This window comes from Chrysoperla carnea (assembly GCF_905475395.1).
Source record: "Chrysoperla carnea chromosome X unlocalized genomic scaffold, inChrCarn1.1 SUPER_X_unloc_84, whole genome shotgun sequence".
Lineage (NCBI taxonomy): Eukaryota > Metazoa > Arthropoda > Insecta > Neuroptera > Chrysopidae > Chrysoperla > Chrysoperla carnea.
This window is the reverse complement of record NW_025408216.1, coordinates 12,009-32,602: the sequence shown is the minus strand read 5'-3', so window position 1 is coordinate 32,602 and position 20,594 is coordinate 12,009. Positions and strand designations below refer to the sequence as shown.

Below are 20,594 nucleotides of genomic sequence, written 5' to 3'. Positions count from 1 at the left end.
GCACGAGCCCTTATATTTGCCGTATATGATTTTAGAATGACGGCCAGATAGCATGTTGCTATGTTCATTCAATCATTAACGGTCGATTATGGGTCAATGTTTTTTATTATATATTCGACGTTAGAACTCGGAATCGTTTGTAGACGACTTACGTACCTAGCAGGGTGTTGTACTCGGTAGAGCAGTTTCCACGCTGCGATCTGTTGAGACTCAGCCCTTAGCTTGGGGATTCGTATATTTCATTTAGAAATAAATGAAATATCGAGATTACCCCAATAAATAAAATGAAAAATTTGTTTTATCCCTTTTGTAAAAAAAAAAAAAAATAAGTCGAGCGAAAAAAGAAATAATTATTATTATTATGTTAAATTTTTTTTGAAAATAAAGAGAATGTATTTTTTACATTCTCAAATAATAAACTATATATGTATTATTTATAACTAATATATAAAAATTTATATACAGGGAAGAATGTATTTTTTTACATTTTCCTGTAATACAAAAGGGGGAGGGACTTTTTTTCAAATTTTTTAAAATAACTTTTATATTGCCTTCACTGTTGAAGGCTTTTTTTTTCAATTTTTTTTTTTCTAAGTTATTTATTTATTAATTAATTAATTAATTAATATTAAGCCTCTAAAATAAGAGGCTTTTTTTATCAATAAATTTTTTTTAATAATAATAATAATAATAATAATAATAATATTTATAATAATTACTACTTAAGATATTTATAATAATTACTATTGAAGTTATTTATAATAATTATTACTGATAATATTTATAATAATTATTACTGATAATATTTATAATAATTATTACTGATAATATTTATAATAATTACTACTAATATTATTTATAATAATTAATAATAAGAATTATTTATAATAATAATAATAATAATAATAATAATAATAATAATATTTATAATAATTACTATCGATATTTATAATAAATACTACCGAAAATAATCAAAGTTATTAATATTTATAACAAATTCTAACGATAATATAAAAAATATATTAAAGACAACAACACAGTGATTTCCCGAAAAGTCTCCTATGTCGGTACTAATACTGCCTGATATTACTTAACTTTGGTGATCGGACGAGAACCAGTGTTTTTAACATAGTATGGTCGTTGACAATTTGTTACAAGTATATATCGAATCATATATAATTTTATCCAATGATAAAAAAAAAAAATGTATATGAATTATGAAAAATATGTAAATATTTTTGATTAATATCTTTGATAATATGTATTTATTGAATAATAAATAGTAATTTTTATAATAAATATGATAATTTTCATTTTTAAGAGAAAAAATTTTTTTTTGTTAAAAATCAAAGATTTTTGGCTGAAAAAAATTTTTTTCAAAAAATTTTTTTTCAAAAATTTCAATATATCTTTACGTTTCATGACATTTTAAGTCATTTTAACACAACTTACATTTTTGAGTTTGAAACAAGGAATTCTTTCTCTTTAAGTACTATATATGATGGTGTACTATTAATATCACAAGTTATGACTTATAATTTATATGTATATAATGACACATATTATTACTGTACCATACGAATAGAGTATCTTAATAGATTTTATACATATATTTATTGTGATTTTTAATAGTTTTATTTATAATAAATTGAATATATTGTATATGTGTCATATGTTGTATAGAGTATGGTTATCGGTAGTAAAATGATAATATGAGTTTGAAATTGTGAATAAAATGTATTTTTGCTATATAAGCTATATAAATGTATTTAAATTTTAATTTTTAGATATAAAATTTTATTTTTAGATATTAAAATAGTTTAATGTCTTTGAGATATATATATAGTATAGTATATGTCAGTAATAATAATTTGAGTTTAAAGCAACGGGTTTTATGTCTTTAATATATATATATATAATAGAAATGTATGTCAGTAATAATAATTTGAGTTTAAAGCAACGGGTTTTATGTCTTTAATATATATAATAGAAATGTATGTCAGTAATAATAATTTGAGTTTAAAGCAACGGGTTTTATGTCTTTAATATATATATATATAATAGAAATGTATGTCAGTAATAATAATTTGAGTTTAAAGCAACGGGTTTTATGTCTTTAATATATATATATATAATAGAAATGTATGTCAGTAATAATAATTTGAGTTTAAAGCAACGGGTTTTATGTCTTTAATATATATATATATAATAGAAATGTATGTCAGTAATAATAATTTGAGTTTAAAGCAACGGGTTTTATGTCTTTAATATATATATATATAATAGAAATGTATGTCAGTAATAATAATTTGAGTTTAAAGCAACGGGTTTTATGTCTTTAATATATATATATATAATAGAAATGTATGTCAGTAATAATAATTTGAGTTTAAAGCAACGGGTTTTATGTCTTTAATATATATAATAGAAATGTATGTCAGTAATAATAATTTGAGTTTGAAGCAACGAGTTTAATGTCTTTGAGATATATAATGGATGGTGTAAGTGTATAAAAATATATAATAGTAATTATGTGTTAAAAGAAATATATTTTGGTTATGATAGCATGCATATTAAAGTAACACGCCAAAATTTTTCTATACACATAATATATACAAAATTATATATATTCAAAATATACTGGATGATAATCAGTTTGGTTTATTTTGTATATATATTAAAAATTTTTTTTTACACATGTATGCATATTTATTATTATATGAAATTTTTATCTCAGTTTTAATAAATATGTATTGAAATAAATAATAATACAATCTTATATATATTGATAATAGTCTGGATGGTAATCAGTTTGGATTATTTTGATATTAAATATTGTATTATTATTTTTTGTAAGAAAAACCTCTATATGTATATCTATTTATATCAATAATATTTTTATTTTTATTAAATTATTGATTATAAAATAGAATAACATATAAATTTATGTATTTTTTTTTGGTCAAAGCAAGTTCATGGGTTATAAGTTTTAAACTTTACACTCTGATATGAGCACACAAAATTTATATAAAAATTATTATTTATAAATAATATTACATTGACTCACCTCATACCAAGCGAGAATATTAAGTGTTATTATAACGTTTTTTATTTAAAATTAACTTTTTAAATAAAATTAAAAAATAAATGACGCTTTCAATCTAGCGACGAGTATGAGAAAATGTTTGAAATTTTTTAAGACCCATTTGGTGATGGTCTGACAAGAAATTATAATTATTTTATTTTTTTATTTTTTATTCAATAATATTTATTATGAATAACATGTTATATATTTCTTTTTGTAAAAGCAAAAAAATTATATAAATGACATAATAAATATATATTTGAAAAAAAAAAAGAAAAAATTAATAATAATATATATATCTCATATGTTTTTTCTATTAATTTTAAAACAATAGAGATATTAAAAAAAAAAAAAAAAATTTATATCAGTAATGGGTGAGACCATCTGATATTTAAAATGAAATTGTAATAATAATATTATTATATATTAATAATTATTATATGAAAATTTTTTTTCTTATAATAAGAAAACAAAAAAAAAAATATCATATATATATTTATTATATATTTAATATTATAAATACAAATAGTTCCCTGGTTGATCCTGCCAGTAGTCATATGCTTGTCTCAAAGATTAAGCCATGCATGTCTCAGTACAAGCCAAATTAAGGTGAAACCGCGAAAGGCTCATTATATCAGTTATGGTTCCTTAGATCGTACCCACATTTACTTGGATAACTGTGGTAATTCTAGAGCTAATACATGCAAACAGAGTTCCGACCAGAGATGGAAGGAATGCTTTTATTAGATCAAAACCAATCGGTGTAAATTTTCAATTTGCATCGTTTCGAATTTGGTGACTCTGAATAACTTTAAGCTGATCGCACGGTCAGCGTACCGGCGACGCATCTTTCAAATGTCTGCCTTATCAACTGTCGATGGTAGGTTCTGCGCCTACCATGGTTGTAACGGGTAACGGGGAATCAGGGTTCGATTCCGGAGAGGGAGCCTGAGAAACGGCTACCACATCCAAGGAAGGCAGCAGGCGCGCAAATTACCCACTCCCGGCACGGGGAGGTAGTGACGAAAAATAACGATACGGGACTCATCCGAGGCCCCGTAATCGGAATGAGTACACTTTAAATCCTTTAACGAGGATCCATTGGAGGGCAAGTCTGGTGCCAGCAGCCGCGGTAATTCCAGCTCCAATAGCGTATATTAAAGTTGTTGCGGTTAAAAAGCTCGTAGTCGAATCTGTGTCCTACACTGTTGGTTCAATGCTCGCGTATTGTTTAACTAGCATGTTATGTGGGACGTCCTACCGGTGGGTGGTATAGATTATATATAAAATATTATATTTTAATGTTATTATTTATTTAATGCATTTTATATATAAATATTTTTATTATGTAATTTATCGTAAGTGTTTAACCGTTAAGAGCGGTGACAGCCCCCAATTGCAATCCCGTTGCGGTGCTCTTAATTGAGTGTCGAGATGGGCCGGTACGTTTACTTTGAACAAATTAGAGTGCTTAAGGCAGGCTAAAATTTTGCCTGAATATTGTGTGCATGGAATAATGGAATAGGATCTCGGTTCTATTTTGTTGGTTTTCGGAATATCCGAGATAATGATTAATACGGACAGATGGGGGCATTCGTATTGCGACGTTAGAGGTGAAATTCTTGGATCGTCGCAAGACGGACAGAAGCGAAAGCATTTGCCAAAAATGTTTTGATTGATCAAGAACGAAAGTTAGAGGTTCGAAGGCGATCAGATACCGCCCTAGTTCTAACCATAAACGATGCCAGCTAGCGATCCGCCGAAGTTCCTCCGATGACTCGGCGGGCAGCTTCCGGGAAACCAAAGCTTTTGGGTTCCGGGGGAAGTATGGTTGCAAAGCTGAAACTTAAAGGAATTGACGGAAGGGCACCACCAGGAGTGGAGCCTGCGGCTTAATTTGACTCAACACGGGAAACCTCACCAGGCCCGGACACCGGAAGGATTGACAGATTGAGAGCTCTTTCTTGATTCGGTGGGTGGTGGTGCATGGCCGTTCTTAGTTGGTGGAGCGATTTGTCTGGTTAATTCCGATAACGAACGAGACTCTAGCCTGCTAAATAGACGTACTTTACCGGCATCTCAAGGCCCATCAACTGTTTAATTTCCTATATCATTCCTATTTTCATATGTGTTATGTATTGTATTTATATATATATGCATGTATTTTTGAGATTTTTAATAATCAAGATTATATTTTGTATTATATATTGTGCTTTATGTTGCATATGTTAAAGGTGTATGGGTATGTGCAGTTTTTTGATGTGGTTTTTACTGCCGGCGTACAAATAATTCTTCTTAGAGGGACAGGCGGCATTCTAGCCGCACGAGATTGAGCAATAACAGGTCTGTGATGCCCTTAGATGTTCTGGGCCGCACGCGCGCTACACTGAAGGAATCAGCGTGTTCTCTCCCAGGCCGAAAGGTCCGGGTAACCCGCTGAACCTCCTTCGTGCTAGGGATTGGGGCTTGCAATTGTTCCCCATGAACGAGGAATTCCCAGTAAGCGCGAGTCATAAGCTCGCGTTGATTACGTCCCTGCCCTTTGTACACACCGCCCGTCGCTACTACCGATTGAATGATTTAGTGAGGTCTTCGGACTGGTACGCGGCAATATTTCTGATATTGCCGATGTTGCTGGGAAGATGACCAAACTTGATCATTTAGAGGAAGTAAAAGTCGTAACAAGGTTTCCGTAGGTGAACCTGCGGAAGGATCATTAACGATATATATAAAATATATATTTATTTATATTTTTTGTATTGTTTTTAAATATTCCAAAAAATAAAAATATTATTGATAAGAAATATTTTTTTTTTTTTTTAACAAAATAACATATTAATATGTAATTTTCTCAAAAATATATAATAGTAATTATGTGTTAAAAGAGATTTATTTTGGTTATGATAGCGCATATTAAAGTAATACGCCAAACTTTTTTTATACACATAATATATCTATACATATAATATAGAGAATATTATATAAATATTAATAATATTTTTTGTTACATATAAAATATTTTTATATTCAATATTATTATTATTATTATAAAACAATAATTATTAATAAAATCTATAAATAATTTCTCTTATAAAAAAAAGTGAAATTAAAAATAGAATATATTGAAATTATTTGTTTATATGTATATAATCTCTATTAAGAAAAATAAAATAAGATTATAATTGATATAATCTATATTTTTATTTTTCTATGTTATATAATAAAAATAAAGAAAACACAAGATAAAATTTTTTTAAAGAATAAAATTTATTTTAAATTTAAATTTCTTTATATTTTGTCTTGATATTTCTTTTTTTTTATTAAAAGTTATTATGTTAAAAAACAAATCCATTTGTTTTGTACCATATTAATATTATATATATTTTTATGTAGAAAATAATTTATAAAAAAAAAAATAAATACATTTCTATAAAATATACCAAATATTAATTATTATATCTAGCTAGCACTAACAAAAATATCAAAAATGTTATGTATATATTTATTAATACCATAATATCTTTAATTTATATATATATATTTAAAATAAAATATATAATTTATATTCTAGAAAAATTTTTTTATTTTAAAAGAATTTATAAAGATATATATAAATTAATAATTTTATTTTTTATATTAAAAATAAAGATTATTATTAATAATAATACTTACATTTAAAATTTAAAAAGATTACCCTGGACGGTGGATCACTTGGCTCGTGGGTCGATGAAGAACGCAGCTAATTGCGCGTCAACTTGTGAACTGCAGGACACATGAACATTGACATTTCGAACGCACATTGCGGTCCTTGGATACTGTTCCCGGACCACATCTGGCTGAGGGTCGTATACATTATATTATAATATAATAAAAGATTATTTTACATAAAATTTTTTTTATGAAAAAGAAATTGATCAATAATTAAAAAAGAAAATTTATTTTTTCATATTTAATTATAAATTGATAAATAAAATTTTTATAAAAGAAATGTAAAATTATTTATATATGAATGTTTTACGCCAAATATAAGAAAAAAATAAATATAAAATGTTTTTAATAGCATTTAAAATTTATATATTTTTTATTATTTGTCGACATTTTTAAATTAATATATCAATATTATTTTTTATCATTTATATATAATATTATAAAACTTTATGTTAATAATAATATTAATAATAAATGATATTAATAATATATTTTTAAAATATTAAATAAAGAAGAATAAACAAAAATATTATATATTAATATTTTGTTATGGAATATTTTATTTGTAATAAAATTTTCAATATACTCGAAAAAAATTAATATATATAATTATTTATTTTTTATTTTCTTCTCTTTAGATAAATATAAAAATAATATTATATAATAATATAAAAAAAATTTGAGTATGAATAATTAAGAAAATTGTTTACTTATAAAATATAACAAAAACATAATATATAAAAAAAATTTTTGTTTTAATACTTCTAAAAACTTTTACGACCTCAGAGTAGGTGAGATTACCCGCTGAATTTAAGCATATTATTAAGCGGAGGAAAAGAAACTAACTAGGATTCCCTTAGTAGCGGCGAGCGAACAGGGATAAGCCCAGCACTGAACCCCGTGGCTGATAAACAGACACTTGGGGAATGTAGTGTTTAGGAAGATTCAATATAAACCTATTGTTATATAATACATCCAAGTCCATCTTGAATGGGGCCATATACCCATAGAGGGTGCCAGGCCCGTAGTGATTATTATTGATGATAGGTGAATCTTTCCTTAGAGTCGGGTTGCTTGAGAGTGCAGCTCTAAGTGGGTGGTAAACTCCATCTAAGGCTAAATATTACCACGAGACCGATAGCGAACAAGTACCGTGAGGGAAAGTTGAAAAGAACTTTGAAGAGAGAGTTAAAGAGTACGTAAAACCGTTCAGGGGTAAACCTGAGAAACCCGAAAGGTCGAAAGATGAGATTCATTTACTTTTTATCGTTAATCAACCAATTTGTACTAGCATGTGACAAAAAATTTTTATTAGGAATTTTGTATTTTTAGTAAAAATATATGCACTGCTGTATATTGTTAATTGTATGATAACGAGGTATGCACTTCTCATCTTGTAGGACGTTGCGACCCATTAAATATTAATCTATAGGCATTGGTGCGTTGATTAATGTACAATATTATTTTTTTGGATAATATTTTGTGTATGTTAAATGCCTATGTTTCTTGATTAATTGTTTGATGGTATTAATTATAAATTGATATTGAGCCGCGTTATTAACGCGTTCAGATCCACCACGAGTATAAATAGGTTTTTTTTTATTAAAACATATTATATATACGGATTTTATGCCGTTATATGATACTATTTAACTGTCAGTAGGTGTATGATAATGAACTGGTTCATTTTTTTTTTTTTTTTTTATTAAAAATTTATCTGTCAGCGACGATATAGCTTTGGGTACTTTCAGGACCCGTCTTGAAACACGGACCAAGGAGTCTAGCATGTACGCAAGTCATTGGGAATAAAATATTTTTTCATCGAAATATTTATAAAAATTTTATGAAACCCAAAGGCACAATGAAAGTAAATATTATTTATATTTTTTTTTATATAAATGATAAAAGGAGGATATATTTATATTATGTATTAAATATCGCACTCCTAGGGCGTCTTATATTATTATAATTTAGTTTTCGGATTTTTATTATAATAGAGGCGCACCTAGAGCGTACACGCTGGGACCCGAAAGATGGTGAACTATGCCTGGTCAGGATGAAGTCAGGGGAAACCCTGATGGAGGTCCGTAGCGATTCTGACGTGCAAATCGATCGTCGGAACTGGGTATAGGGGCGAAAGACTAATCGAACCATCTAGTAGCTGGTTCCCTCCGAAGTTTCCCTCAGGATAGCTGGCGTTCATTATATAAGAGTCTCATCCGGTAAAGCGAATGATTAGAGGCCTTGGGGCCGAAACGACCTCAACCTATTCTCAAACTTTAAATGGGTGAGATCTCTAGCTTTCTTAAAAACATTATTTATAATGTGAAGCTATGAGAATATATTTTTTTGTATATATGGATCAGAGTGCCAAGTGGGCCACTTTTGGTAAGCAGAACTGGCGCTGTGGGATGAACCAAACGTAGAGTTAAAGCGCCAAAATTGACGCTTATGGGATACCATGAAAGGCGTTGGTTGCTTAAGACAGCAGGACGGTGGCCATGGAAGTCGGAATCCGCTAAGGAGTGTGTAACAACTCACCTGCCGAAGCAACTAGCCCTGAAAATGGATGGCGCTGAAGCGTCATGCTTATACTCTACCGTTAGTTGGTATTTTCGATAAAAGATATTTATCTTTTATCATGAAACCCTAACGAGTAGGAGGGTCGCGGTGGTGTGCGCGGAAGGATTGGCCGTGAGGCCATCTGGAGCCGCCATCGGTGCAGATCTTGGTGGTAGTAGCAAATACTCCAGCGAGGCCCTGGAGGACTGACGTGGAGAAGGGTTTCGTGTGAACAGCCGTTGCACACGAGTCAGTCGATCCTAAGCCCTAGGTGAAAACCGATGTTAATGTTTTGATGTGTTTAAATAAATATAATATATAAAAATATAAATACAATATTATTAATAAATATTATTGCTTTTTTTTTTTTAAAAAACAATAAACATTATTAATAAATATGTATAAATATATATATATATATAAATATATACATCCATTGGGCGAAAGGGAAACCGGTTCCTATTCCGGTACCCGGCAGCGGAACCGTTTATAAGTCGGGCCCTCGTAAGAGAGTTCGTCAGGGTAACCTAAAAAGGCCTGGAGACGCCGTCGGAAGATTCAGGAAGAGTTTTCTTTTCTGTATGAGCGTTCGAGTTCCCTGGATTGATTGATTGTGATTGGTTTATTTTTAAAGTTTTATATTTTATAAATATTATAAATTAAAATACCCAAATAACATTTTAAACATTTATGTTACAATCCCCGTAACGTACACATCTGTGTGATTATATTTACAAAAAAAAATATTAATTAAATAAATTTATTCGCTATGTCTGGACGAGGTAAAGGTGGTAAAGTAAAGGGAAAGGCAAAGTCAAGATCAAGCCGAGCAGGATTACAATTTCCTGTTGGAAGAATTCACAGATTATTACGAAAAGGAAATTATGCTGAACGAGTAGGTGCTGGTGCCCCAGTATATTTGGCTGCTGTTATGGAATATTTGGCTGCAGAAGTTCTCGAGTTAGCTGGTAATGCTGCCCGTGATAACAAAAAAACACGTATCATTCCACGTCATTTACAATTGGCAATTCGTAATGATGAAGAATTAAATAAATTATTATCTGGTGTAACAATTGCTCAAGGTGGTGTATTACCAAACATTCAAGCAGTGTTATTACCAAAGAAAACTGAAAAGAAAGCATAAATTAAAAACATTGCATTAATTTTTATAATAATAATACATCGATCATAGGCCTTTTAATAAAAGGCCACAAATTTATTTAAAATAAGAGTAAAAATTATTTTTATAAATAATATATTATAATATTTTTTTAAAGAATCAATTTAAATAATTATAAATTAATGATTCTTTTTTTTTTTTTTCTTTTTTATATGTTATTATGGAAATAATTCATCATATTATGATGACATTTAGGTAACATATTATAAGAATATTCATAAAATATTATCAAAATAATATTGTATTATGATGATATTTAGACAAAATATTATAAGAATATACACAAAATATTATCAAAATAATATCATTAGATAACAAAACTGTTCATGATACTCATACCTTTACTAGAGATAAAAGTATCAGGATGCACTTGTATTAATACATATTATCACAACATCACAAAATATTTTTTAAAAGGAAAAATTTTTTAAAAATTATTATAAAATTTGATTGAATTAAATTTCAATTTATTTTTTTAATAATTAAAGAAAAAAAAAAGCATATAAACTTTCTATTGAAAATGTTATTTTCAACTAGATGGCCAAGTGAACTTTGTTACACAAACAATATATGACGTATTCGTTATTTAAATAATCAGTATCCTTTGATATTATATCAATACGTTACTCTCTTCTTTTGATACATATTAATAAAATTTCAATTTATAAGATTTTATGTCAATTATATAAATAATATTATAAATTTTCTAAATACATAAGTTAAGTAACAAAAAATTTGAATAACAAGATAAATTTATATATTATGTTTTAATACTCGATACTATAATATATCGCATCCGTTACCAATTATTCGGTATCCTTTGATTTATACACAGAATGAACCAAAAATATGTATCAAATTTATTTTATTTATTTATATATTTAATATTATTATTATTATTTTATATTACAAAGTTTCTTAACGAAGCTTACAATGATTTCTCATATCGTACTTAACAAAATTATTTAGATCATATAAAATTTAAATTGTTAAAAAATTTTTATATTTATTATTATTATTTATTTTTATTAAAATTACATAACATAAAATTAATAATATTTTAATAATTATATAAATTAATTCTTATTTAAAATAATCTTATATTAATCTCAACAAATACTCTAATAATATATTTTGTCATAAATTTTTTTATATTTAAAATAAATATTATAATATATAAATACTTATATCAGTATAAAATTTCTTTATATAATTATGAAAAAATTAATTTAATAGTTAATTATTGATATTAATGCATAAATAAAAGTATTTTCTAATGAAATATATTTTGTCAATGTTCGATTAACACATTTCATAATAATACGTTTTCATTATTGACAAAAAAAGTTTTTCTAAAAATGAAATCTTATACTATAATATATATATTTATATATTAAATTTTTTAATTATTTATATACTAATAATTTATAATAAATCGATATTAAATAAAAAATAAAAATATATACTTTTTAAGTTTACCTTAAAAATATTATTGTTTTGTATGATTGAAATAATTAATATTAAACTATGTTTATTAATAATTGTTAATAAAAAAATTAAATATATTTTAATTTATAAAATAAATATTATTATTAAATTTATAATTTATTATTTTATATATTATAGAAATTGAAAAAATAAATCATGTTTACTACGACAGTAAATTAGAAATACTATTTAATTTTTATGTGTTTTCTACATGGTACTTTGACTTACATAGGGACTTATATTATTGTGAATAATGATATAATTGAAAACCTTTATTTTTTATTTGATAGAATTATTATATTTTATCATTTAAATATTTATAATAAATACATTATTTTTATAAAGTAAAAAATATGGCCGAAGAAAATTCTACAGCTGTTGCAGCAACTGCGGTTACTGCTGCTTCTACAACACCAACAAAAAAAGCAACAGCTTCTGGTGCTAAACGTACAAAACAACATTCAAAACCAACACATCCACGTACATCAGAAATGGTTGTTAACGCAATTAAAAATTTAAAAGAACGTGGTGGTTCATCATTACAAGCAATTAAAAAATATTTAGCTGCAAATTATAAAGTGGATTCTGATAAAATTTCACCATTTATTAAAAAATATTTAAAAGCTGCTGTAACTGAGGGAGCCTTGGTACAAACTAAAGGTAAAGGTGCATCTGGTTCATTCAAATTGGCTGCTTCCGCTTCATCTAATTCTTCAGCTAAATCAAAAGTATCCAAAAAAGAAAGTGGAGCAAAAGGTTCAGCAAAGAGTGCTAAAAGTAAACGGGCACCAAAAGAAAAGAAAGCCACAACTACATCATTGGCAGCCAAAAAGCCTAAAGCAAAAAAAGCGACTCCATCATCATCAACTGCTGCTAAAAAAGTTACTGCAAAATCATCAGCGGCATCAAAAAAAGCACCAGTTAAAGCAAAACCAGCAAAAAGTACAAAATCCGCTGCCAAAAGTAGCCCTGCTCGTAAACCGAAAGCACCAAAAGCTAAGAAAGCTTCTGTTGCCAAATCATCTCCTACAAAAATTAAAAAAGCAGCACCAAAAAAGAAATGATCTGTTACTTTAATAATATATTGAAATATTTCATTATTTTTGCTAAAAAATGAAAATAACATAGGCCTTAATACAGGCCACAAATTAATATTTGATAAGAGTAAATTATTTTTTGTATAAATATTTTATAAAATAATAGTTTAGAAACATTTGCCACAGTCAGTACCACGGATGGGTGGCCACTTGAGAATACTGTGTGCGGTTGCATTTTTATTTAAAATATATGGTATAATAAATAAGTATATATTTAAATTGATTACTTCATTGAAAATTTTAATAATATACTTTAATATTAATGATATTTATGAAAAATATATATTTGTAAAAATTTTCATTTATTACTGGCAACAGCCATACCACGTTGAAAACACCGGTTCTCGTCCGATCACCGAAGTTAAGCAACATTGGGCACAGTCAGTACTTGGATGGGTGACCGCTTGGGAACACTGTGTGCGGTTGCCTTTTTATATTAAAAATATAAATTATTTTTCTTCTTTTCTTTTTTTTTACACACCATATATAAATATATGTTATTTAGAAATGTAAACCTTTTATATTATTCATCAACAAATAAATATTATTTTTTGTATAAAATTTTATTGCATTTATAACTCATATCATGGTTACTTTAAAGCGAGAAGTTTTTTTAATATTTCAAATGAATATAAAATAATATAAATTTTATGAAATTTATTTATTTTTAGAAATAGCAATCGCTTATAATTATAACAAAATTTTAATAATGTTTAATTTTATTTCAATAATTTATATTTATATATATATATATATATATATATATATATATATATATATATATATATTTTTTAATAAAAATAATATACTCTTATTTAATAATATATGTTGGTCCTATATATAGGACCGAAAATATTTCTTATTTGTTTTTTTTTTTTTAAATTGTCATTTAAAACGCTTATGCACGTTCTCCACGAATACGTCTTGCCAATTGTATATCCTTAGGCATAATTGTAACACGCTTTGCATGAATTGCGCATAAATTGGTATCTTCAAATAAACCTACTAAATAGGCTTCACTAGCTTCTTGTAATGCCATAACAGCTGAACTTTGAAAACGTAAATCGGTTTTAAAATCTTGTGCAATTTCACGTACTAAACGTTGGAATGGTAATTTACGAATTAACAATTCAGTACTTTTTTGATAACGACGAATTTCTCGTAAAGCTACTGTACCAGGACGATATCTGTGTGGTTTTTTTACTCCACCAGTTGCTGGTGCACTTTTACGTGCAGCTTTCGTTGCTAATTGTTTTCTTGGTGCTTTACCACCAGTTGATTTACGTGCAGTTTGCTTGGTTCTAGCCATTTTCAAATAATAATGTTTTTACAAAAAAACACACAATTTTAAAAATTATATTCGACAATTTGATACTACAAAGTCAAATGTTTAAATGCGAAATAAATGTGTTGTATTTATATTTATATGAAATTTCAAAATTTTTGTTGTCATATCCTATTGGATAGCTATCAGAGTATGGACTAATCAAATTGTATAGGCGTGGCTTAAAAAATCTTTAATGCTTTATATAAAAAGGCACAATTGTACCGGCGCTCACATACATTACAATACTTGTGAGGTTAACACACGTGTTATCCGTTCGTTAAAATATTGTAAATAATTTTTTATTAAAATGACTGGCAGAGGAAAAGGTGGAAAGGGTCTTGGAAAAGGGGGTGCAAAACGTCATAGAAAAGTTTTGCGTGATAATATCCAAGGTATTACAAAACCTGCAATTCGTCGTTTAGCACGACGAGGTGGAGTAAAACGTATCTCTGGTTTAATTTATGAAGAAACACGTGGTGTACTTAAAGTATTCCTTGAAAATGTTATTCGGGATGCTGTTACATATACTGAACACGCAAAACGTAAAACAGTTACAGCTATGGATGTTGTATATGCATTAAAACGACAAGGTCGTACTTTGTATGGTTTTGGAGGTTAAGAAAATATAATAATTTACTTAAAATATTTAGTAAATTTATTAAAGAATATTTAATACATCCGATAAATTTAAACAGGCTTTCCTTTTTGGGAAGCCACTAATTTTATTTATATAAGAGTAAATAAATTTGTTAATAAATATAACATATTATATAATTTGTTTACAACAAATTATTTTGTTTATAACATACATTACCAAATATTTTTATTTTTTTTTTTTATTGTAATATATCTGCAATAATAAATTATAATTTGTATATTATCTATTTTATTTTACAATAACTTATTGAATTTTTGAAAAAATTTTATTATAAATTAATATACTATTATATTTTTTATATATACAAGTTAAGAGTAACAAGTATCGATAGGAGATTATCGAATTTATAACTAATAAAACATTTCGCCTTAATCAAAGAAAATAAAGATTTTGCTATACCATTTTTTATACTTTCAATAAATAATTTATTATTAAATTTTTATTATTTCATTTATTTTTTAAAATTATTAAAAATATTTTTCTAATAATTATAAGCGTACATAAACAAGTAGTAAATGTAAAATGAAAATAATAAAGGTAATGTAATGCATTTGCATTACACTGATTTACGATATATATTCCGCGATATCCTTTATTATATTTAAAATTAATAATATTGATATACTAATAATAGATATATTCAAGCTATTAATATATAAAATTTTATATTAAATATGATATTAATAATTGTTTATTTAATTTTTTTGTATATATAAAAATAATTTACTCTTATTTAAAAAATTTGATGGCTCTCTTAAAAAGAGAGCCGTTTTTATATGTTGATGTATTTTTATGTTATCAATTAAATAATATTTTCGATTTATTTATTTTGAACTTGTATATTTTGTAACAGCTTTAGTACCTTCACTAACAGCGTGCTTTGCCAATTCACCAGGTAATAATAATCGAACTGCGGTTTGAATTTCCCGACTTGTGATTGTTGAACGTTTATTATAATGTGCTAAACGTGATGCTTCAGCAGCAATACGTTCAAAAATATCATTAACAAAACTGTTCATGATACTCATAGCTTTACTAGAGATACCAGTATCAGGATGCACTTGTTTTAATACTTTGTAAATGTAAATTGCATATGATTCCTTGCGCTTCCTCTTCTTTTTCTTATCACTCTTTGATATATTTTTTTGAGCTTTGCCAGCTTTTTTTGCTGCTTTTCCACTTGTTTTTGGTGGCATTGTTACAAACAATTAATATACACAGATAGTTACAGAACACCAGTCAGTATATGTATGAGCGTGTCGTGTATACAACTAGCGTATTATATACGCGAAGATGGATATAACAATAAAAATGAATACTACTCTCTGATTGGCTGAAAATAATACTATAAGGTGATTGGTTTATTTTTAAAGTTTTATATTTTATAAATATTATAAATTAAAATACCCAAATAACATTTTAAACATTTATGTTACAATCCCCGTAACGTACACATCTGTGTGATTATATTTACAAAAAAAAATATTAATTAAATAAATTTATTCGCTATGTCTGGACGAGGTAAAGGTGGTAAAGTAAAGGGAAAGGCAAAGTCAAGATCAAGCCGAGCAGGATTACAATTTCCTGTTGGAAGAATTCACAGATTATTACGAAAAGGAAATTATGCTGAACGAGTAGGTGCTGGTGCCCCAGTATATTTGGCTGCTGTTATGGAATATTTGGCTGCAGAAGTTCTCGAGTTAGCTGGTAATGCTGCCCGTGATAACAAAAAAACACGTATCATTCCACGTCATTTACAATTGGCAATTCGTAATGATGAAGAATTAAATAAATTATTATCTGGTGTAACAATTGCTCAAGGTGGTGTATTACCAAACATTCAAGCAGTGTTATTACCAAAGAAAACTGAAAAGAAAGCATAAATTAAAAACATTGCATTAATTTTTATAATAATAATACATCGATCATAGGCCTTTTAATAAAAGGCCACAAATTTATTTAAAATAAGAGTAAAAATTATTTTTATAAATAATATATTATAATATTTTTTTAAAGAATCAATTTAAATAATTATAAATTAATGATTCTTTTTTTTTTTTTTCTTTTTTATATGTTATTATGGAAATAATTCATCATATTATGATGACATTTAGGTAACATATTATAAGAATATTCATAAAATATTATCAAAATAATATTGTATTATGATGATATTTAGACAAAATATTATAAGAATATACACAAAATATTATCAAAATAATATCATTAGATAACAAAACTGTTCATGATACTCATACCTTTACTAGAGATAAAAGTATCAGGATGCACTTGTATTAATACATATTATCACAACATCACAAAATATTTTTTAAAAGGAAAAATTTTTTAAAAATTATTATAAAATTTGATTGAATTAAATTTCAATTTATTTTTTTAATAATTAAAGAAAAAAAAAAGCATATAAACTTTCTATTGAAAATGTTATTTTCAACTAGATGGCCAAGTGAACTTTGTTACACAAACAATATATGACGTATTCGTTATTTAAATAATCAGTATCCTTTGATATTATATCAATACGTTACTCTCTTCTTTTGATACATATTAATAAAATTTCAATTTATAAGATTTTATGTCAATTATATAAATAATATTATAAATTTTCTAAATACATAAGTTAAGTAACAAAAAATTTGAATAACAAGATAAATTTATATATTATGTTTTAATACTCGATACTATAATATATCGCATCCGTTACCAATTATTCGGTATCCTTTGATTTATACACAGAATGAACCAAAAATATGTATCAAATTTATTTTATTTATTTATATATTTAATATTATTATTATTATTTTATATTACAAAGTTTCTTAACGAAGCTTACAATGATTTCTCATATCGTACTTAACAAAATTATTTAGATCATATAAAATTTAAATTGTTAAAAAATTTTTATATTTATTATTATTATTTATTTTTATTAAAATTACATAACATAAAATTAATAATATTTTAATAATTATATAAATTAATTCTTATTTAAAATAATCTTATATTAATCTCAACAAATACTCTAATAATATATTTTGTCATAAATTTTTTTATATTTAAAATAAATATTATAATATATAAATACTTATATCAGTATAAAATTTCTTTATATAATTATGAAAAAATTAATTTAATAGTTAATTATTGATATTAATGCATAAATAAAAGTATTTTCTAATGAAATATATTTTGTCAATGTTCGATTAACACATTTCATAATAATACGTTTTCATTATTGACAAAAAAAGTTTTTCTAAAAATGAAATCTTATACTATAATATATATATTTATATATTAAATTTTTTAATTATTTATATACTAATAATTTATAATAAATCGATATTAAATAAAAAATAAAAATATATACTTTTTAAGTTTACCTTAAAAATATTATTGTTTTGTATGATTGAAATAATTAATATTAAACTATGTTTATTAATAATTGTTAATAAAAAAATTAAATATATTTTAATTTATAAAATAAATATTATTATTAAATTTATAATTTATTATTTTATATATTATAGAAATTGAAAAAATAAATCATGTTTACTACGACAGTAAATTAGAAATACTATTTAATTTTTATGTGTTTTCTACATGGTACTTTGACTTACATAGGGACTTATATTATTGTGAATAATGATATAATTGAAAACCTTTATTTTTTATTTGATAGAATTATTATATTTTATCATTTAAATATTTATAATAAATACATTATTTTTATAAAGTAAAAAATATGGCCGAAGAAAATTCTACAGCTGTTGCAGCAACTGCGGTTACTGCTGCTTCTACAACACCAACAAAAAAAGCAACAGCTTCTGGTGCTAAACGTACAAAACAACATTCAAAACCAACACATCCACGTACATCAGAAATGGTTGTTAACGCAATTAAAAATTTAAAAGAACGTGGTGGTTCATCATTACAAGCAATTAAAAAATATTTAGCTGCAAATTATAAAGTGGATTCTGATAAAATTTCACCATTTATTAAAAAATATTTAAAAGCTGCTGTAACTGAGGGAGCCTTGGTACAAACTAAAGGTAAAGGTGCATCTGGTTCATTCAAATTGGCTGCTTCCGCTTCATCTAATTCTTCAGCTAAATCAAAAGTATCCAAAAAAGAAAGTGGAGCAAAAGGTTCAGCAAAGAGTGCTAAAAGTAAACGGGCACCAAAAGAAAAGAAAGCCACAACTACATCATTGGCAGCCAAAAAGCCTAAAGCAAAAAAAGCGACTCCATCATCATCAACTGCTGCTAAAAAAGTTACTGCAAAATCATCAGCGGCATCAAAAAAAGCACCAGTTAAAGCAAAACCAGCAAAAAGTACAAAATCCGCTGCCAAAAGTAGCCCTGCTCGTAAACCGAAAGCACCAAAAGCTAAGAAAGCTTCTGTTGCCAAATCATCTCCTACAAAAATTAAAAAAGCAGCACCAAAAAAGAAATGATCTGTTACTTTAATAATATATTGAAATATTTCATTATTTTTGCTAAAAAATGAAAATAACATAGGCCTTAATACAGGCCACAAATTAATATTTGATAAGAGTAAATTATTTTTTGTATAAATATTTTATAAAATAATAGTTTAGAAACATTTGCCACAGTCAGTACCACGGATGGGTGGCCACTTGAGAATACTGTGTGCGGTTGCATTTTTATTTAAAATATATGGTATAATAAATAAGTATATATTTAAATTGATTACTTCATTGAAAATTTTAATAATATACTTTAATATTAATGATATTTATGAAAAATATATATTTGTAAAAATTTTCATTTATTACTGGCAACAGCCATACCACGTTGAAAACACCGGTTCTCGTCCGATCACCGAAGTTAAGCAACATTGGGCACAGTCAGTACTTGGATGGGTGACCGCTTGGGAACACTGTGTGCGGTTGCCTTTTTATATTAAAAATATAAATTATTTTTCTTCTTTTCTTTTTTTTTACACACCATATATAAATATATGTTATTTAGAAATGTAAACCTTTTATATTATTCATCAACAAATAAATATTATTTTTTGTATAAAATTTTATTGCATTTATAACTCATATCATGGTTACTTTAAAGCGAGAAGTTTTTTTAATATTTCAAATGAATATAAAATAATATAAATTTTATGAAATTTATTTATTTTTAGAAATAGCAATCGCTTATAATTATAACAAAATTTTAATAATGTTTAATTTTATTTCAATAATTTATATTTATATATATATATATATATATATATATATATATATATATATATATTTTTTAATAAAAATAATATACTCTTATTTAATAATATATGTTGGTCCTATATATAGGACCGAAAATATTTCTTATTTGTTTTTTTTTTTTTAAATTGTCATTTAAAACGCTTATGCACGTTCTCCACGAATACGTCTTGCCAATTGTATATCCTTAGGCATAATTGTAACACGCTTTGCATGAATTGCGCATAAATTGGTA

The 20,594-nt window shown here is 25.9% G+C and overlaps 4 non-coding genes and 1 pseudogene across 4 annotated transcripts; 4 read left to right on the top strand and 1 right to left on the bottom strand.

Annotated features, from left to right (window-relative positions):
* Positions 1-1,026: 1,026 nt before the first annotated feature.
* On the bottom strand, positions 1,027-1,145 carry LOC123304723 (annotated as a pseudogene).
* A 2,470-nt stretch (positions 1,146-3,615) lies between these two features.
* Positions 3,616-5,804, top strand: LOC123304720. The gene has a single exon (XR_006536711.1). It is a non-coding gene; the product is annotated as a small subunit ribosomal RNA (ribosomal RNA).
* Positions 5,805-6,776: 972 nt separating this feature from the next.
* Positions 6,777-6,931, top strand: LOC123304724. Its single transcript, XR_006536714.1, has one exon. It is a non-coding gene; the product is annotated as a 5.8S ribosomal RNA (ribosomal RNA).
* Positions 6,932-13,430: 6,499 nt separating this feature from the next.
* LOC123304722 lies at positions 13,431-13,549 on the top strand. The gene has a single exon (XR_006536713.1). It is a non-coding gene; the product is annotated as a 5S ribosomal RNA (ribosomal RNA).
* A 6,370-nt stretch (positions 13,550-19,919) lies between these two features.
* On the top strand, positions 19,920-20,038 carry LOC123304721. Its single transcript, XR_006536712.1, has one exon. It is a non-coding gene; the product is annotated as a 5S ribosomal RNA (ribosomal RNA).
* Positions 20,039-20,594: the final 556 nt, after the last annotated feature.